Source organism: Mustela nivalis (assembly GCF_964662115.1).
Source record: "Mustela nivalis genome assembly, chromosome: 5".
Classification (NCBI taxonomy): Eukaryota; Metazoa; Chordata; class Mammalia; order Carnivora; family Mustelidae; genus Mustela; species Mustela nivalis.
Window position 1 is genome coordinate 112,785,726 of NC_139024.1, and position 22,306 is coordinate 112,808,031.

At 37.0% G+C, this 22,306-nt stretch overlaps 1 long non-coding RNA gene across 2 annotated transcripts in view; it reads left to right on the forward strand.

Annotated features, from left to right (window-relative positions):
• Nucleotides 1-22,306, forward strand: part of LOC309864362 — a 107,028-nt gene that overhangs the window by 7,618 nt on the left and 77,104 nt on the right. For both annotated transcript variants that reach the window (XR_014311473.1, XR_014311474.1), the window contains exon 2: nt 412-487. This is a non-coding gene — a long non-coding RNA (uncharacterized lncRNA). The remainder of the gene's footprint in view (nt 1-411; nt 488-22,306) is intronic.

Sequence of the window (22,306 nt, forward strand, 5' to 3'; positions counted from 1 at the left end):
CTTGGACAGAGATTGCACTGAATCTATAAAACAATGTCGGAAGAACTGATATCTTTACAATATTAAGTTCTCTGACTTATGTACAAAATATATCTCCATTTATTTTCATCATTTAAAATTTATCTTATTAAATGTGTATTAATTCCTACAAAGAAGTCTTATGTATCTCTTTTGAATTTTACTAATAGTCCTTAATATGTTTGATAGTATAAACTATGTATTTTATAAATTTAATTTTCTAATGTTTGTGGCTAGTATAGAGATACACCGTGATGTCTGAGTAATAACCTCTAAATTCTCTTAAAACTAAAATTTTATCTGTGGCCTCAATTAAATGTTTTCTTTCAAAATTTGTGAAACATGACATTTCCTTACCAATTTTTATGTTCCTTTTTCCTTGCTTTACTGCAGTTGCTAAAACCATCAATATACAGATGAATGGAAGCAGTAATAGTGGCATTCCTAGCTTCTATGTCAAAATATACCAGTAAGTACAATATTTCCTGTAGATTTGTTTGTAAACTACAGTTGACTCTTGAACAACATGGATTTGACCAGTCAGTCCACTACAGAAGGCTGGCTGAGGACAAAGCAAAAGCTGACACCCTCTAAACTTCCCCCACCCCCTGCTGGGTGGGACATAGGTAACATTCTTTAGGAATCTCCCACCTATCTTAATGTTAATACCTTGCTGGAGGTCAAAATGACCTTGACAATGGCAAGGCCTCCAGGCCTCTGGTAACTTGTAGGTCCAAAGTTCTATTAAAACCTCCCTTTTCCTTCCTCCACCCCCCTTAGTACATAAGCTGCCACCCCTCACAACCCTGGGGCAGCTGTTCTTCCTGCCCATGGGTCCTGTCCCCGTGCCTTAATCAACCACCATTTTGTACCAAAGATGTCTCAAGAATTCTTTCTTGGTCATTGGCTCCAGACCTCACCCCACTGAACCTCAGCTATATTCTAGAACTTCATCACTTACATGTGGATTTTTTTCAGTAAGTACAGTACAGTACTGTAAATGTATTTTCTCTTTCTCTCTTTCTCTCTCTCTCTTTTTTTAACGATTAATTTACTTACTTATTTGAGAGAACAGGAGCAGTGAGGAGGGGCAGAGGGAGAGGGAGATAAAGATAAAGACTCCCCACTGAGCAGAGAGCCCATTAGGAGTCTCCTGGGATCATGACCTGAGCAGAAGGCAGAGGCTTAACCCACTGAGCCACCCAGGCACCCCTCTACGATATTCTTAATAACATTTTCTTTTCTGTAGCTTTCTTAATTGTAAGAATATGGGATATGATACATAGAACATACAAAATATGTGTTAATGGACTGTTGATGTTATTATTAAGGCTTCTGTTCAGCAGTAGGCTATTAATAGCTAAGTTTTGAGGGACTTAAAAGTTATACACAGATTTTCTATTGCGCAGGGAGTCAGTGCCTCTAAACCCTGTATTATTCAAGGGTTAACTGTCCTTTTTTCAACTTGAGGAACTTTTCTTTTTCTTATTTTTTTTTAAAGTTTTTTTTTAAGTTTTTTAAAGTTTTTAATGAACAATGAATTTTGTCAAATGTGTGTAAAATGATACTATAATTTTCTTCCTCCAGTGGCTTAATAATGGAAAATCATGGTGATTGATTTTTGAATGTCAAACCAATCTTGAGTTTCTGGGATTAACTCAAATTTAGTCAAACATATTACTCCTTTATAAATTGATATATCTGTTTATTAGTTTTCAAGGAGTTTTTGCATGTATGTTCATTAGTGAGAATGGCTTATATAATTTTCTTCTCTAGTTTTGGTATTAATATTATATTTTCCCCATGAAACGACTTGGGGAGTGTGCCTTCTACTTCTACTTTAAAAAGTTTTTGTAGGGGCGCTTGGGTGGCTCAGTGGGTTAAAGCCTCTGCCTTTGGCTCGGGTCATGATCCCAGGGTTCTGGGATTGAGCTCCACATCGGGCTCTCTGCTCTGCGGGGAGCCTACTTCCTCCTCTCTCTCTCTCTCTCTCTCTCAGCCTGCCTGTCTGCCTACTTGTGATCTCTGTCTGTCAAATAAAAAAAATTTTTTTTGTAATATGAGAGCTGTTTGGGCTTGGAGTTTCTTTTTGGTAAGATTTTTTTATTACTGTTACTGTTTTTTTTTTTTTAAGGTTTTATTTATTCATTTGACAGACGAAGATCACAATCACAAGTAGGCAGAGAGGCAGGCAAAGAGAGAGGGGGAAGCAGGCTCTGTGCTGAGCAAGGAGCCTGATGTAGGGCTTGATCCAAGGACCCTGAGATCATGACCTAAGCCAAAGGCAGAGGCTCAATCCGCTGAGCCACCCAGGCACCCTCAAGAATTCATAATTTTAGATGAATTCTTGATGGCCTTTCTTTTTTTTCTTTTGGCTTCTTGTGTCAATTTTGGCAAGTCATGTCAATTTCATTTTCGTTTCATAGGATCAACTTCAGGCTCTTTTGGTTTTATTTCTGCTCATATCTTTACTGTTTCCTTCTTTTCACTTTCAGTTTTCTCTTCTTTCTCTAACTTCTTGACATGGTTGCTTACTTCATCTATTTTCAACATTTCTTTTCTTTTCTTTTTTTTCCTTAAGATTTTATTTATGGGGGAGAGGGGCAAAAGGAGAGGGAGAGAGAATCTTAAGTAGACTCCATGCTGAGCTCAGAGCCTGACATCGGGCCTAATATAAGGACCCTGAGATCATGGCCTGAACTGAAACAGAGTCAGTTGCTTAACTGACTGTGCCACCCAGGCACCTTAGCATTTCTTCTTTTCTAATAAATGTGTTTTATTTTTTATTTTTTTTTTTTAAAGATTTTATTTATGTATTTGACAGAGAGAAATCACAAGTAGATGGAGAGGCAGGCAGAGAGAGAGAGGGAAGCAGGCTCCCCGCTGAGCAGAGAGCCCGATGCGGGACTCAATCCCAGGACCCTGAGATCACGACCTGAGCCGAAGGCAGCGGCTTAACCCACTGAGCCACCCAGGCGCCCCTAATAAATGTGTTTTAAATAAAAATATCATCCAGGTAATGATTTAGCAGCAGTTATGATGTCTTATATTTTCATTATATTCAATTGGAAATACTAATTTGTTATGATTTTTTCTTTGAACTCATAAGCTATTTACATATTTTTTAAATTTCCAAATATTTGGATATTTCTTAGTTTTACAGTTTTTCATTTTTTTCAAGATTTTATTTATTTGATGGAGACACAATGAGAAAGGAAATACAAGCAGAGGGAGTGGGAGAGGGAGAAGCAGGCCCCCCACTGAGTGGGGAGCCCGATGAGGGCTCAATCCCAGGACCCTGGGATCATGACCCAAGCCTAAAGCAGATGCCCCTGTTTTTTGTTTTTTACCATAATTGTTTTATGATAAAAAGCATAGCCTATAATATTTAAATGTGTTGAGCCATGCTTTATGGCCAATATATGGTTAGTTTTTAAAAATACCAATTTGTGCTTAAAAAGGCTGTGAATTCTGCAGTTAGTTGTATGAATAAAAAAAAAAATGAAAGAATGAATATAACCTTGTGCTATGTAATACTATCAAAGCAAAAAAAAAAAACAAAAAAATGAGTTTTCCAAACAGGATTAGAAATCTCTCTTGCTCTTCCTATGCTGTGTGTATTCCTAGGATCTTTTAAAGTAGCTGTTGGTGAGATAGAAAAGGAAGGGCCAGTTGTATCTGCATATGGGTCTTTTAGTTTGGTTTATCTTAGGGATTCATAGCATAACATTGGTTATGTCCAATTTTTTTTTTTTCTCCTAAGTCAAGAGACAACATATTTTTAGAAAATGTCAGTAAATAATGCATCAGGGAAAGAAAAATATGCTGTAAGTAACACATACCCACTAATCTATAATGAATAAAATATAAATATTGAATATAAATTCAATTCTGTTCCTTAGAAGGAATCTCAAAGTAATATTTGAAATCATTTTTTTTAAAGATTTTATTTATTTATTTATTTGTTTGTTTGTTTATTTGACAGAGAGAGAGAGAGAGATCACAAGTAGGCAGAGAGGCCGAGGGTGTGGTGGGGGGGCAGGGAAGCAGGCTCCCCTCCAAGCAGAGAGGCTGATGTAGGGCTCCATGGGGCTCGATCTCACAAAACTGGGATCATGACCTGAGCCCAAGGCAGAGGCTTTAACCCACTGAGGCACCCAGGTGCCCCTATTATTTTTTAACCTGGGCATTCATTTTTAGCTTAACACTGTTGCTAATAGAATCAATTTTACTTTTCACCTGTCTAACCTGTCTAACATTCTAAAGAATCTTCTACAGGAAAAGTCATTTCATTTTGTATTAGTAGCACACCTAGAACAGTGTGATGTCAAAACGGGGGGGGTGGGGGGGTGGGCTGTATCAAAGCTAAGATAACAGGCTAAGATAACAGGCTACCAAATACTGAATTTCCTGTGAAATTATATAATTAGAAATGGAAATGACCAGTTTACGTGATAGTGATTGATGTCCAGGTACCACAAAATATAATGATAGAACATGTCTTCTTTTGAATCTTGTTTTAAGTTGTCCAAGTTCAGGTAGGAGTACCGGAAGACTATGGCTTCATTTTTTATTAAGTTTTCTATTACTTTGAATGAAAGGGCTTGAGCAGTATCTACTGAGGATGGTGGTAATAACAGGTGAAAACAAAGAAACTGAGTGGAGATGACTTCCTATCCCATCCGTTGGTGGCTGTGGGACCTTGAACAAGGGACTTAACCCTGGTAGCCTTGGTTTTCTCATCTGTGAAACTGAAGAATCGTGAACATTACAAGGTTGCTGTTTGGAATTATGTATGAGTAGTCCTATATGTGATTGTACAATATGCACACGTTGAGTATGTACAGTGCTTTAAAGAATTGATTATTTCCATGATTATTAAATTAGTATTAGCTTCTGGAAGAAGCAGAACCTGTAACACAAGAGAGAGAGTTACTGGTACTAGGAGGCAAATGGATTGAGTCTTTTAAACGCAGCCAAGTCATTCCTTATGGCTGTTTCCCAAAAGCAACAATTTCCATTTAAATCTTTGGAAATACAACAAGACGAAGTGCTTTTCAGATGACAAGGTCCACTTTGAGACACAAGTGGCTTTTACATAGAAAATAACTAGGTAATGAAAACAACATCCAAAGCCTCCTGTCAGACATCATCCTTTTCCACTATGATTTATTTTACTTCAGGTACAGCCATCTCAGTGTCGTTGTGTGGTCTGGTTCCTTTTAGATGTCCTTTCAGATAGAAAGGAAAATGATTTTTTGGGTTTTCTCAGACAGGAAAAACAAAATGCAGCTAATTTATTTATGATTCTGTTTTGTTCAACTCAGTAAGTGTATTTTTTTTTTTTTAGCTTTGTCCCAGAAAAATAAAAATATGGCTCTCTTTACCAGAAGGATTTTAGAAGGGGGTGCTTTCTGAATGCCATCAAATAATTCAGTATGTTACTCAGGGTAAGCCACCAAGTATCTCTCTGATATCCTACCATAGAAAAATGGGCAGTAGTAATTTGTTTCTTCTTTAGGCAAAAAGAGACAAAAGACAAAGTTATATAGTAATAATAGTAGCTGATATTTATTAATCACTACCTATAAGGCAAGTACTCATCCATATTTTAATCCTCATTATAACCTTATATAGCTTTTAGAATTATCCCTATTTTCAGATGCAGAAGTGGAGGCACATAGAGGTTATAAATAACTTGCCTAAAGTCATAGGACTAGTAAGTGTTAACATTCAAATCCAAGCAGCCTGTTTCTAGAGCCCATGAAAAGCCTTGCTGCTTTTCCAGTGAAGTAACAGATATAAGTTCTCATCCCCAATACCAAACATTTAGTGGATCAGCATGGTGTTAAAATTACTGTATTAAAGTTTGCTTGTATGTTTTAAATAAGGTATGTCCCTTAGGATGTAGCTAAAGCTATGTGTATGATTACTTTTTTCTTGTGACAAGAAAATCTGATTCTTTGCGAACATTATGACATACAGAGGGTATACTTAAAATCATTCTACGGGTGGACCTTTGAATTCTAAGGCTTTATTTTGCATACTTTCTTATAAGCTTTTTTTTTTTTTTTTCCTGGAAATCTTGGTTCAAACTGACTTGCCCACATCTCAGCATTCTGCATCCACACACTTAGAATCTCCACAAAGCTAGTTCCATCTGTGCTCCATAATATTCTTCCAGCAACCTTCCCTTGCCACAATACATGTATTTTGCTTGAGGTTGTTTGACTTCAGTCAAGCACAAAGTACAAAGAAGCCTGCCAAGTCAGGGTAGAATTGAAATTGATGCCACCTCACTTGAGTTTTTCTTTCTGTTCCATCTCACATTCTGCTGTCAGAGTAATCTCTCTTGAGTATCAGGCAGGCAGCTTTATTGATTTCCATTTTCCTACCACAGAAAATGAATGTAACCCCTCCTTTCCCAGGCCTTCTTGACTGAGTCATGCCCTGATATCCAACCTTGCCTTTGCATCTCTAGTTGAGCTGGAACACTGCTTAACAGAGTTTTAGGCCACTTTTTCAGATGTTTGCATTGCTTGTTCATTTTTTTCCATAAATAATTGCTTGAACACCTACTGTGTACCACATATAGAGCAAGGCACTTACCAAGGATGATTTCCTCAGATGATTTCTCACCTATATTTCAAACCCCACTTACTCCATTTTCTTATAAACACTGCTTGGGTGGGCCTGGATGGCTGAGTCAAGGTTAAGTTCCTGACTGTTGGTTTTGGCTCAGGTCACGATGTTGGGGTTCTGGAATTGAGCCCTCTGTTGGGCTCTGCACTCAGTGTGTAGTCTGCTTGGGATTCTCTCTCATCACTCTCTCTGCCCCTTCTCTCACACTCTCTCTATCCCTCACTAAAACAAATAAATCTTAAACAACAACATTGCTTAGATTTTTCCAGGACTCATTATTCTTTATTAATTTAATTCTGTCTCTTCAATTAAATAAGAACTAGTTTTTCATAGGCTTTAGACCTCTGCATCTTTCTGAAGTGCTTAGCATCATGCTGAGTAATGCTATAAATGAGCAAAACCTACTTGTTAATAGAGGAACTCCAATGAAATCCTTTGCCTTATTAAAACTTCAATCCAAAGAAGGTCTCCAACCTTTACTTAGAAAGTGATGATGAGTTGTTAGGAAACTAATGATTATTGTTGCCATCTGTGCAGATGTAAGTGAGGAACATGGAGTTACTTTTGCTCTTTAAAAAGTATGGTGTTGACATGTATCTGAGGACAGCGGGGGTGGGATGCAGAGGGAGGGAAGGAACTACTTTCATCTTATACAACCCTCTCCAAATCCCTTGGTTTTCTACCTTGTATCTTTTTTTTACCAGTACAAAACTTTTTTGACATATAATGGTTTTCATTTCTCTGCATTTTCTAAGATTTTGAACATTCTTTTTGTTAGAGCTAGAAATTACCCCAGTTTTCCTACCCCTACCTTATACTATAAGATCATACTTTCTGAAATTCTTATTTTATGCCATCTCAATTCTAGCACTGTACACATAATGTTTTCCTCATTTATTTTGTAACATCTCTAGCCATTTCCAACATATTATCATACTGTAAGTGATTTGGCTTGCTCATTTAATCAGAAGCCCACTTTGTTAATTTTACTTTGAATTCAGTTCTTAATTCATCTTTTGCAGCACAATTGTTACGAATTTTCGATTTATTTTTGTATCTAATTTTATAGCTGCCACTTCTACAATGTGGCAAGCCTTTTTTCTTAACTTTAAAAACATCATTTCCGAAAGAAAGCTGTTCTGAAATCTGGCTTTTTCAGCAAACTGAACACCCACACGATGAAAAGAGAATGACAGAAGTTAGAGGTGGAAAAGATGCATAAGGTCACCTTGCCTATTTTTTTTTTTTTAAGCAAATACGAAGATCTGTGCACAGTAATTTTGAATCTATATAACTTAGCATTTTGAGCTTAGAAAATATTGTTGACACTTCCACCCCCATTACATACTCTCTTATCTATGGATTTTGCTTAAAACTACATGAGCTTTGCTATTTACATTTTTCTTCAAAATCAGTTTGTATCTTTGTGGTAGAATGTGAGTCTGATTGATTCTAAATTTATTTCATCTTCTAAAGAACTTTTCTTGCCTTTTCCCTCCCAATTTAAGGAGTAGCATTTTCCTTATTATAACAGGTCATCTCAAAACCTTAGTAATTTAAAATAAAGCAGTCATTTGTTTTTATTTGTCATTGTTTGGCAGGGAAACTGGGTTTAGATGGGCAGTTTTCATCTGTGGTCCCTTATGCAGCTGCAATCAGATGGTGTTGGCTACCAGAATCATCTTGAAGGCTTTCTCACACATGTGACTGTTGGCTAGAACCTCAGCTGGAGCTTTTGGCCTGAACATGAATAAATGGCCTCTTTAGGTGGCTTGGGCTTCCTCACAGCATGGCTGCTTGATCCCGAGGCAAGTATTTCAATATAGATGTAGAAGCCATACTGCCCTATCTGGCCTAGCTTCTGAAGTTGTATAGCATCGTTTCACCAAACAGTCACAAAGGAACACCCAGGTGTAAGCAGAGTGGGGGGTGGGAGGGGTGAAGGGTGGGGGAAATGGCCTTGAGGGGTGGGCAGGAGAGTTGAGGTTGGGGAGTAGATCAGGTTGGGAAATCAGCCCCGTTCTGGATGAGGAGAGTAGCAAGAACAACTGGAATGAGATAGTGTTACTACCATCTTTGGAAATTACAATCTTCCATAAGTAGTTACATAATCAAATACAACTCTTTCCAAATAAATAGAGAATTAAAGATTTCAGTTTAGATACCAGCTTGAACCTTTTTACATGCCAAGTCATTCATAGGTACCACCAATAGATCTAGAAGCATACACAGCTCTTCACTTATTTTCTCAGTGTTGTCGTATCACTCCCATTAAGTGGGATGAGATCAGCAGAAAAGAAGAGAAAAAGGGCTTGGTAATTCATAATATGCACATCCTACTCCTGCACTATTGGCTCTAATCATATCTCAGTGAGTCCATGCATTTTTCTACTCAGTGCATGACCTTGAGTGCCAGTTGACTTCCCTGGGCTTCACTGTGGTTAAAATATCCTGAAGTTTTCTTTTAACTCTAATGTTCTGGAATTCTAACTCTTATATCTGCAGATCTGAAACTATTTTATTCTGCTAAATAAACATCATTAGCAGTATCCCCAGATAATTATCCTAATGAATGTGCATATGCTTATTTTTCTATTTTGAACCCCATGGAAAACCATGAAACCAACTTCTGTCACATGCTTCCTCTTCACAAATAAGATAAAAGGATTAGGTTTCTACTTGCAGTAGAGTTTATCTAAATTACACGTACTATTTTTCCTCTCTCTTTCATCCTAGAATAGTCCATCAAGCTTCAGAGGCTTTCCCATGAAAACAATAATACTCTCTCTTCAGGTAATGTGTCCTTGCTGGGCTTGTTGATAACATCTTTCTCTATCAAACATGAATCTGTGGTAACTTGATGAAATGAAAAAATCTAGATTCTGTCAGAACCATGAAACTCATTTGTGAAAGTAGATATTAGTGTGTGGGACTTTGACAACACAGCAATAAGCCTGTAGATTTACAAATAAACAGGAAACCTGAATCTCCAAAAAAGCCACCAAAATTGTCTAAAGCAATGTGCAGCAGAGGTGGCAAAGCAGTGGTTAACATTGGTCTCTAATGTCACTCATCAGCCATCTTTTAGTACTTAGTAGTGTCACTCTGGATAAAACATTTGGTGGGGTATAGAGAAGGTCTTCTCTGTGAATTACAACTTTCAGAGTTTAATTCACACTTTACTGCCCAAGAGTGTTTCTGTATCCTTCCAACGAAGTATTTACCCTATCTTGCTGTTAACAAGATAATTTTTCTCCCACAATTTTCTCTCCCATTTTGACCTTGAAACCAACATGTTCTTCTCCCATCTTTTATGCAAAAACTATCCCCTCTTACAAATTTTTTCTGTGTATTCTTCCGTCTAAAACCAAATTATAATCATAGATCAAATCCTCTGTGAATGTCTCTGCTTATATGCATGGCTTTACTTACAAGCACATGTACTAGTACATAACTAGACATTGGGGAAATCTTACTTATCTTGCCTATCTTTATTCATTGTATTTTATTAGTTCTAACATCAGTCTTGTTTGTGCCTTCAAATTGATTTGTGGGAGCCAAGCCAAGAATGGCAAAGAGCTCTTCAGCTCTGGATCTTTGGAAGCTGCTAGTCTAGACCAAGAGCACTGCAGGAGTGCACCAAGAAGGCAGTGAAGATACAGGCCGTGAAATCTCTCCTCCTTTGAACCACCATGACTCATGCTCCTTAGGGAGAAAGTTAAAGGATTTTCTGGCATTTCCCTCCATCCCTCATATGTCAGCACTCCATGTAAGCACAACATTTCTAAAGTCAGCTTGAGACTTAAGGGACAAAAGTGACCCACACTGAAAATGCCACTGTGCTCATCACAGCCTGTTATCCAAATTAGCATTTGGAAAGTAGTCAGACCCAGCACCCAGTCACTGAATCCTGTGAACTTGGATCTCATCCAGAAATACCTGGTGAAGGAAAGGAGAAGGAACATGGCCACTCTGATACTAGCAGTGTGTCCATGCTAGGTAAGGAGGCATTCCACCACTGCCAGAAAATGCTGCAAGGGCCTCTTATGGAAGGTAATTTAGGTACCTTGATCTACCACTATAATACTAAAGCTGCTTTGTCCTTTGCTAGAAATAAGTATTTATTAAGCATCCCATTAGGAAAAATACAGAGTTTCCTTTCTTCCTACTGACCCCCATAAAGCAAAAATGCTGTTTTTGGTAAATAGAAAAAAAAAAAAAAGATTGAAAATTCATAAAATCATCATTGTTCTTAAGCTTTTTTTTCTGCCTTCCCCAAAACTAGTCTTTTTTTTTTTTTTTTAATGGCCAGTGAGAATACATAAATGTAACTGGATTAAAAATTTGTTTTTCCAATCCAGGAACATGGAACATTTTTCCATTTCTTTGTGTCTTCCTCAATTTCTTTCATGAGTACTTTATAGTTTTCTGTGTAAACCTGGTGATTCACAGGCCTGTACCCCTGGGGATAAAAATATATGTTTATAAAAAATAAAAAATTAAAAAAATTTGTTTTTAATATGTGAAGAGAATAAATGTAGTATGAAAATATTCCTGAAAAAAGAAAAGAAATTTCCCCAAGAAGCATGATTAAAACAAAATCAAGGAGAGAAAATTAGAGGAAAGACATATAGGTAGCCTATACTGACTCTGATTAAAGTTCAAATCAAAATCATATCAGAATAGACTGATATGTCTGGCTGATAGATTTCTTTTTCTTATTATTAGATACATAGTAGCAGGAAGTGAAACATATTTGGGAGCTTTGGGAATTAGCTATATTTCTTAAATATCTCTGTTCATATAAAACACATGTATATATTACCATGTATTTGTCTTGGGGTGTGTGTGTATGTGTGTGTGTGTGTGTGTGTGTATATCCCTGTAAATATATATATAATTTGAAAATAATTGAAGTGGAATTGAAATTCTAATGTATTTAATGTGACCAAAATTAAAGAAAAAGTACGGTGTTGAAGGTGGGGAACTAGGCTATTGGCATCCTCTCATTAGCAACACTGGGTATTTTTGTGGTGGAGTTGGTAAACTGTCCTGCCACCCAGTGTAACTTACACTGTGAGCTACATGAATGCCTTGTTCCTCAGAACTATAGATCTGGACTTGAGGCAGCAGATGAGAGGTAGCTGTGGTCATTGTCAGGCATACTCACTCACAGACTTAAGTTTACACACAAACAAGTTGTGTTTGTGGGTAGTATGGGGGAAGAATATAAACTCAAATCCTAAGTGGTCATGATAGCACTTCTCCTCCTAGTACTAAGAATGCTTTGTGCAAACTTGAAGGTTAAGTAAATAGGAAGGTATAATGTTCATCCTTTTAAAATACCAGAATCACCAAAGTTTGCATCCTTTACTGGGCCTGCATATTTCTATTTGGCTTAAAAATAGTACACTGTGGATGTCACAATAGTCTGTGTTAGGATAATAGTTGAAGAGCTTCTTAATGAAGCAGTTACACCCAAATGACAATTCTGGTCACCTAGAGTTCAAATCAAAATTGACATAATTTTGTTAAATAAAACTTATTAAATAACTGTATATTCTGGTCTATGCCTACGAAATGATGTCACATCAGTTTTAAAGATCCAGACGTCCTCTCTCATGATGGCACAAAGTCATTCTCCTCACAGTGTTCAATGGCTAATTGTTAGAGTCTCCAAAAGGAGGCTGGGCATGAAACGACAATTAGTCTGTCAGCTGCAGCCTCTATGTTCAATGTTTTCCATCTTGTTCTTTAGCTCCAGCTTCCACTTGTCCATTATCACACTGGCTATGAATCTCCACAGACATTGTTGACCGTGCCCATTGTGAGAACACAAACATCAAAGTCACATCTCTCAAAGTTTCTAAAGCTGCCAATCCCTGGTTGTCAGAGTAATCCAGGTTCTGTGAAGAGAATGATGTACTCTTCCACTGTCTCTTTCCCATCAGCTCAGACTCAGCTTATATAGCTCAAAAACAGTTTCTCTCTGATGCCATTCTTTTCCCTCTAAAGAAAATGTTATTCTTCTCAGAGCCACAAAGTCACTTCAGTCTCCATGCTTAGCTATGGGCTTTCCCTTACTTATGCCCAAATAAAACAATGCAACCCCCTCCACACCAATTTTTTTTTTTTTAAATTACAGTCTTTTACTTAAAGCATTGGAAGCAAAAGAGATTTCCAGTCTCTAGTTCTTGTGCATAGAAAAAAAAACTAAAAGTTTTGAAATTATAATTTGTGGGTTTGTTTTTTGTTTTTGTTTTGTTTTTGTTTTTTGTTTTTTTTGTGTTTTTCATTTTCTAACCCCTCACGTCACACCCAGCAAGATTCTTGGTTTAATTAAAGCTACTTACAAGGCATTGTAAGTAGCTCACCTCAGCAGGCTCTGGTAAGAGATGGTCTTAAGTGAAGACCTAAATGTTGTAATGACAGTGGATTCTCGAATGATGCATCCTTGCAAAGTCCTGCTCTAGAAATCATGGCCCTTTGCTTTTATGTATGTGAAGCATCATACCAAATGCTTCAGAAAATGCAAAGATACTTGTCCTCCATAGCTTATAACCTGGAACAAAAGGAGTCAATCAATCTATCTATCTGTGTGTAAAATTTATTTCCAAGACAGTCTGTGAGTAGCCATGATTATCTAAATGAAGAAGAGCATATCTTTGGTTTAAGTGTTTACAAATTCTTAGAAAAGTCGAGCTTTGACTTAGGTGTTGAAAGAGGAATGGTACGTTGACAGGCAGCAGTGAAGGAGAAGGGCATTGCAGGCAGCTCTGAAGTAACCACCTGGACCCAGGCATGAAAGCAGTGAAGTGTGGAAGGATGCTGAGGGAAGAATATTGTGAAAATTGAAGGTGAGTAACTGAAATAATCTAATTATTGAGACACTTGGGCAGCTGGCTAAATGTTTGAACTTAATTCTCTTTTAAGTGAATGGATATTGAATCTTTAGAGCAGAGGAAAAGCATGATCAGATTTGGGTTTTAAAGTAAATATAAAACATGTCATCTTAAAAAGAAGAAATAATCTTAAAGTAGAGAAAATGGGAGAGGATAAATGTTTAGCAGTTTATTGCGATGTTAAAAGCAAGTGATATATGCCAAAGACACACAGCCTTTTAGGATTGCCAAAAGATACCCAGTAATAATAACACTGATAGGAAATGTGTACTTGTCCCTGCTTAGCTCAAGATCAAATGACACTTTTTAAATTTTTATTATTATTATTTTGCTTCTTGGGAAGAAGCAAGATGAATATTGTATAGAATTACCTAAGGTTAAATGAACCCATCCAGAAACAAACTGCCTTGCTTTAAGGATTCTGCCTTGCTTTAATCATTGTTTAAATAATAGTAACAATCATGAATTGTGCTTGTAGGATTCAGTATGGATTTGTCTTTACATACTATTCTATTAAACCATATTGTAGCAGTCTTGAAATATTTTCAAAATTGTTGCCTTTGTAATCTAGAAGTATGCCTGTTGGCCAGGAACTGTGAGACTAGCTGAAAAAATTGCAAATGAAATGCACAATATTGCTCATAGGAGCAGTTAGGCTAGTCATGCTATAATCAAGTCATCAATCTTGTATTGAGTTGCTTGCTATCCCTGATGGCTTCATTATACAGCTAAATCAGAAAGAGGATACTGCCAGTGAAATGAAGAATCCTTTCCACCAAAACCTAAAGCACTGGAAGTGGAGATGCAGGAAGGTAGAAGTAGCCGATTTATTCATAGAGAAAGTTTCACCTTCTTACTGAATTATCAGGGCTGTGCATAACTTTGGAAAGTTTAATTCCAAAATCTCTTCACTGCAATAGATCTCTTCTCTGGTTATAATCCATAACTGTTGCCTAATGATTTATTCAAGCAATGCACACTAGGCATTCATATAGCTCTGAGAGGCTGAAAGAATTAAATGTAATTTCTTGATATTTTGCTGTTAATCCACAGGGTTTTATTGCTATTCTTACAGCTTTTTCATAGGAAGTAAGTACTTTCTCCATACAGCTACAATGCTGTGTTGCTGTAGTACTGTGTGGAACACAGTCTTTCTCTAATTAAAAAATGAAAAAACAAAACAACAACAACAACAAAAAAACCCTCATTTATACCAGAGGTCAGCAAACTACAACCCATGGACCAAATTTGGCCTGCCTCCTGTTTAGGAAAGGCCTACAAGCTAAGAATGTTATTTACATTTTTTTAAATGGCTAAAAAAAAAATCAAAAGAAGAATAGTACTTCATGACTTGCAAAAATAATATGAAATTCAAATTTCAGTGTCCATAAAGTATTATTGGAACATAATCATTCCCATTTATTTGGCAGAGTCAAGTAGTTAGAACGGAGAGCCTCTGACCCACAAAGGCAAAAAAATATTTACTATCTGTCCTCTTAGAGAAAAAGTTAGCCAACTCTGGTTTATAGTATTCCTAGAACAAGAAATCTTGTAAGAAATAGTCACTTTGTTTTTGTTTTTGAAGTGAAGGAGATTTTTTTTTTAAATATATATATATATAGCTATCTAGTAAAAGAGCAAAAGTTTCCTTTACAAGGTTTCGGTTTGTGTAACTGTAATGCCAGAATTCTCACTCAGGTACCTAACTAACAGTTGGTGATTTTGAACCACGTGGGAAAATATGGGTGAGCCAGTAAAATAATACATGAAAGGACTTAGTGTAGGCCTGAACTCTGTGCAAGGTTTGAGAAAACATAGTGAGTTACAGAACATGTGCCTGTTTGCATTTCTTTCTGGCAGACATGTAAAACTGAACTATTTATAGTGAGTCGGGCAATGGCTAAATGGATTTTAACTAAAGAATTACCTTAGAAAATAACAGGAACAGGAACAGTTCTTTGAGTGAGGGGGGAGAAAAAAAGGCCACCTTAACAATAACAAGTCAAAGAGAAGAATGTGATACATACTTGAAAACATGAGAGGGCATGGCTAACACTCGGGTTTAACTGGTTTCACCAGCTCTGAGGACTTCACTGTCCTTCTCCAACGCAGTTGGCACAGCCATGGAATCTGTGTGGCGTCAGTCTGCTAACCCAGTAGCTTAAACCCATTCCAACACACACATAGCTCCTGGTGCCAGTGCCCCCCATGCAAAACAGAAGAGAAATAAACAATCTTTTGAGGTGTCTGTTTTTATTCTCAATTCCCTACAGATCAAGCAAACAGCACAGTCTAAATGGTTTCAGACTTCCGTGGCAGCCTGTGGTGTTTAGTGGCATTGCAGTATCAATCAAAACGAGCAGATCAAACTGTTGCTGCTGTGGAAAGAGACTCAGAGCTCAGAGGGAGCCTTCAATGAAGCAAGCCTTGCTTGGGCTGAGGATGTACTGATTTGAGCATGTTTGAATCTACATCACTACATTTCATCTGCTCCTTTTAAAGCAAAGGACCAGCTCTGTGCATCAGGACTCAAGCCCCCATATGTCTGAACAATGCCTTGGTGCAATGCAGCTGGCATTACTGAATCAGAACATGCCATTTTCAGGGACAACTGTTGCTTCGGGGCCAGCATGATATTGCTTTATTGGCATAGCTGTTGGCTGTTTCACTACCTTAGCTTTATGGCTTTATCTGGTTTTGATTTGATTGCCCTAATTTATTCCTCAGTTCATTGAATTTGAGCAGCTGCTCCAAGATTCACCCAACCTTTTCTTGCTATCATCCATCCTTGCATACAGCTTCTTATTTCTAAGTATTGAGAAAAGCAGAAGTATTTTCCTTTTGCTAAAACGAGTAAATTGTTCCTGACTAACTGGGTGGGTTTAATCTGATAGATTTGATTCTCACATCTGCACTTTCTCTGAGATGATTCCACAATTATTCTGAGGTCTTGGTGCAGTTTTGCTGCAGTTTCCAGTAATTGAACAACCAACATACTGTAATTTAGCAATTTGGCTTTAGCTGTTAGCTTTTCTTCAAACGTTATCCCTCAGAATCTTCATTTCTCACCCCTTTGTTTAATATGGACTTCACTTAAAGTCTGAATTTCATTGTGTGAACTAGGAATATTTTTAGCAATGTTAGAAAATTGACAACCATCCCCTAAACTATAGTGAAGATGAGAAAGAAAGCAATAATGAAATAGGAAATAAATGCTAGAGATTGGCAATCAATGAAAAGCAATGAGAACATCAGTATCTTAACTGTATCTAACAGTTTGTAACACTTGGCAAAAGCAAGTCAGAAGTCCAATGAATAGAAAGATTCTATTAGGAGCATTAAATGAAATGTAAAAATACAAAGTCTTAGAAGGTGTATCAATTTTATTTCAGAGACATTATCCATATAGAGTAGAGGTTTAAAAAAAAAAAAAAAACTCCCCCTCCTTCTGTGGCATTGTAAACTCTAAAATGACACTTAGGGGCGCTTGGATGGCTTAGTTGGTTAAGCGGCTGCGTTTGGCTCAGGTCATCATCCCAGGCTTCTGGGATCCAGCTCCCTGCTTAGAGAAGGGCCTGCGTCCTCTCCCTCTGCCTGCTGCTCTGCCTACTTGGGCTCTTTCTCTGTCAAATAAATAAAATCTTTAAAATAAATAATAACTAAAATCACACTTAATCTAGACTCCTCCATTTTAGCAAAATGTACAATACTGTGTTGATGGCTAAGACTTCAAATCACTTCTTTTTGGGAAGAGGAAATACAAGATAATTAAAATAGAGTCATTAAAAAATCACTTCAACCTATCATTTGAAAGTGTGAAAGGGAAGTGTGAATGTAAAAGCAATTATAATGCATGTTAAGCAGGTCTTTAACTTGTTAGAAGCAAGGACACACAGGATTTGGAATAAAAAGTACTTTTTGATTTAGGACAAGTCACTTAAATTTCCCAAATCTTAGTTTTCTTGCTTTTAAAAGGGGAGGTGGAAATACTGGCCTCCACAGAGCTTGAAGTAATGAGATAAATGTATTCAGGGTATTTAAAATCACTTTATAAATTGGGGAGCAGCTACATGAAAATGAGTTTAGTTCCATAGACTGTCTGATGCCAATACTAGTGATACTGATGATAATTGTTTCTGGAGCACCTGGTGTATGCTAGGTCCCCAGCAAAGGGCTTGTAGTGTCGCTTTTCTAACCTTCACGACAACCCTGAGAAGTTAGGCATTGTTATCACTACTCTGACTACAGGACCCACTTCCTGGGAACTGAGTTTCTGTTTGTTATATGTGCACAGCTTCTTTACCAGCTGTTTTGTAGATAAAGACCTAAATACTGGACTGTCTCTTACTTATTCTTTAAAAACTGGCTTCAGCTTCACCCATACCCCCCACACTGGGCAAGGACCCATCCTCTTGGCTTAAAGTCTTTCGAGGCAGTTTTTCTGTGAGAGTTTAGACAGTATCACAAATAAACGACATAAGATAAAGATACATAAGCACTTTGGGGGAGAAGGGAGAAAGAGAAATTCTTCTGATTTTACATAGATGATCAAAAAAGCAGTATTTTGGAAGAAAGATTGCAAAGATAAAATTAGAATTGTGGGTCATAGGCTGAAAGATGTTAAGGATGGTATTTGTTAAGGGGGAAAAAATTCCTTTAAAAATTTACTTCTTCTATTGCATATTCTATTTGTGTTAGAATTGTAAGAGCAAGTGTTTCCTTCAAAGTGTTTCCTTCAGTTCTGTAATGTTCTAGGTGAAAGAGACATCTTGATGAATGACAGTGAAGGGATTTAGTGGAAAGAACAGGAGGCAGTAAAACAAGGTGGAGTTGAGGACACAGCTGGCAGGCGATGTTTTGCTCAGGGCTCTGATTTGGTACTGGCTTGAGGGTGTGCCCACCTGAGGCCCCACCTCCTGCAGGTTTTGTTATGGAATGATGCCAAAGCATATTGTGCTTTAGCTTATAAAACCCCTGTGTTTTGGGGTATTTTTTACAAAGAATAACAAATTGTCAGTTCTCAAAAAGACACAGTGAGACGTGTGGGGAAAATAGTAAATTTGTGAATGAGAAAATGAATCCCAAACAGGTGCTCTTATTTCCACACTGATAAATTACAGAGAAATTTCTTTGGCACAGTTCTGCTAAGCCTAAATATTGCTCTGAACGGTTGTCAAGCCATCATTAAGCAAGCAGGGCTCATTATGACATTCATGGCTCTTAGCCACTTTTGGCTTTGTGGGCCCCTTCCTCAATTAAAAAAAAAATAATAGAAATTTTAAAAATATTTATGAAAAATTATATTTATAAGTGTTCATGTAAAGATGAATATATTTATATTATATATGAAAACATTTTATTTGACCAAAAAGTTCATTTTCCTTCTGATTTTAAAATAAATTAAGACTTTTAATGGGCACTTAAATGTATAGGTGGGCCCTGGACACTGTGCCTGCTACACATACCTAAGTAAGCCAGTCTCCGTATACTTTACTTTTTAAATGATGAGTTTCTATAACTATATTAATAAATGAGAGAGGTATTTCTCTGTATTTTTAAAATTAAGCCTTTATTGTATTTCGACATCAGCATTATGATACCTTGTTACAAAGAACAGGGAGTTTTCCATTTTATGTTTGGGAACTAATTAAATGTTGTGGAGTTGTCTTTTCTTCAAAATAAAAGCTATCGGGGTGTAGGAGCGCCTGCGTGGCTCAGTTGTTAAGCTTCTGCCTTCCGCTCAGGTCATGATCCCAGGGTCCTAGAATGGAGCTTCATGTTGGGCTCTCTGCTCAGCGGGAAGCCTGCTTCTCCCTCCCCTATACCCCCTGCTTGTGTTCCCTGTCTTGCTGTGTCTCTCTCTGTCAAATAAATAAAATCTTAAAAAAAAAGAAATAAAAAAACCTATCTGGGGTGCCTGGGTGGTGCAGTTGCTGTGTCTGACTCCTGGCTTTGGTTAAATTGTGATCTCAGTTGTGGGATCCAGCCCTGTGTAGGGCTCTGTGCTCAGCATGGAGTCTGCTTGAGACTCTCTCCCTATCTTCATCTGCCTCTTTCCCTTGCACATGCACATGCGTGCACGCGCGCACACACACACACACACACACACACACTCTTGCTTGCTCACTCTCTCTCTCAAATAATTAAAAAAAAACTTTGTCTATAAAATAATTTGAACCCAAATATTTGAGGAAAAGAGCATTCTTGATCAACTTTCTTTTTCTTATTTTTTTTTTAAGATTTTATTTATTTATTTGACAGAGAGAAATCACAAGTAGATGGAGAGGCAGGCAGAGAGAGACAGAGGGAAGCAGGCTCCCCGCTGAGCAGAGAGCCTGATGCGGGATCCCAGCACCCGGAGATCACGACCTGAGCCGAAGGCAGCGGCTCAACCCACTGAGCCACCCAGGCGCCCCTTGATCACCTTTTTTCACTTGTTTTTGGTTTACTAGTCTATTTCATGTTTCTTCTTCTGTATAAGCCAATTTTCTTTTTTTTTTTTTTAAGATTTTATTTATTTATTTGACAGAGAGAGATGACAAGCAGGCAGAGAGGCAGACAGAGAGAGAGGAGGAAGCAGGCTCCCTGCTGAGCAGAGAGCCTGATGCGGGACTCGATCCCAGGACCCTGAGATCATGACCTGAGCCGAAGGCAGCGGCTTAACCCACTGAGCCACCCAGGCGCCCTGTATAAGCCAATTTTCCTAGAAAAGTTATCCATTTTACCAATTTCTTTTCATTTATCAGTGAAGACTTACATATTACATGTTTCTAAAACTTTTATCTGCTCCCAATATGTAGTTGTTTAATCCTTTTTATTCATAATGTTCATGTGGTCTTCTTTCTCTTTTTTTGGATTTGCTATGCTAGAGAGCTGATTATTTTAATCATCCTTTCCAGTGAGATCGTTGAGGTTTATTGATCAAATCTACCATTAGGCTTTTATGTTTTATTTCTTTTTCCTTTATCACTTTCTCCCATTTTCGTTTGCTTTTTCAAAAAATAGTTTCTTGGATTGAATGCTTTGTTCATTTATTTTTATTCTTTATAACTTAATGAAAGAAATTAAATGATGTATTTTCTCCTGATTTTTTTTTTTGCTACATGCTGTACGTTTTTGTATATGGTATTTTCCTTGGTGATGTCTAAAAAGTCTTTGTCATTTTAATTTTTTCACAATTCTGTAATTTTTCAGAATTCTTAGCAAAAAATTCCAAGTGATTATTTTTACCATAGTTAAATCTTAAAAAAAAAAAGGCCATTTTCATTTCATCATGCTAAAAATTTATACTGTATATTTTCTGTTTTGAAACTTACTAAGATTTTTTCTAGACTAAGAATTTTTTTAAATTTTCAGAAGACATTGGAAAATAAAATGCATTCTCAATGGCAAAAGTTGAGTATAGGGCGCCTGGGTGGCTCAGTGGGTTAAGCCGCTGCCTTCGGCTCAGGTCATGATCTCAGGGTCCTGGGATCGAGGCCCGAATCGGGCTCTCTGCTCAGCAGGGAGCCTGCTTCCCTCTCTCCCTCTCTCTGCCTGCCTCTCCATCTACTTGTGATTTCTCTCTGTCAAATAAATAAATAAAATCTTTAAAAAAAAAAAAGTTGAGTATATATATTTTAAGTCTACTAATTATACTACTCAGATTATATATCTCTTTAATGTTTATTTTTTTACCATATTCATTAGTCAAAGATTAAGGGAAAAGTGTCTAAAATCTCTCCAGTTACAGATTTTTATAAATGTTTCCTTTTATTTTTTAGGGTTTTTTTTTCTTCTTTTATATATCTCAATAGGACTTATTCAGTTTATTAATGTTCATTAAAGTTACATCTACATAATGACTGTTCCTTAACCTTTCAAATTCCACTGAAGCTAAGCAGTTATCCTTTTTATAAATTTATTTTTACTAAGATATAATTAACATCATAAAACTTATTTTTAAAAGTATAAATCAGATTTTTAGGATGTTCACGGAGTTGTGTAACTATCAGCAACTATATAATTCCCAGAACATTTTCAGCACCCCAGAAAGAAACTGTGTGGCCATTAGCAGTCACTTTTCTTGGGAATCATTGATCTTTTTTCTGTCTCTGGATTTGCTTATTCAGCAGCTCATCATCGATAAGTTCATCATTACTTTTGTCTTCACCTGGAATATTCTCTTCCATCTTCTTTTTGGGACAAAAACATACTTATCTTTTAAGACCCAGATTAGATCTTAATAATATTTCCTCTATCCCTGGCAAAATTAGTGACTGTGTTTGTTCTTGCATGTGTGACACATTTTATGCGTAGCTACCATGACACCTCTAACATTGTATTGCCACTATCTATTTGTCCTTACTCAATCTTTGAATTCTTTGAATATTGACTCCAAATGTAGGGATAAGGACACCTGGGTGGCTTAGTCAGTTAAGCGTCTACCTTCAGCTTAGGTCATGATCCCAGGATCCTGGGATCAAGTCTCATATCAAGTTCCTTGCCTGCTTCTCCCTCTGTCTTCTGCTCCCCTTGCTTGTGCTCTCTTTCTCTCTCTCTCTCTGACAAATAAATAAATACAATCTTTAATAAGAGAAAAAGACTTTCTCCCTCTGCCCCTTTACTATGCTCTCTCTCTCTCTCAAATAAATAAATCTTTAAAAATTTAAAAAATATGTAGGGCTAATTTGTTCAACTTTGTGTTTTAACGTTCCCATTATCCACTCTTAGATTAAAATATATTCTCCTTTGACTCCACTGGA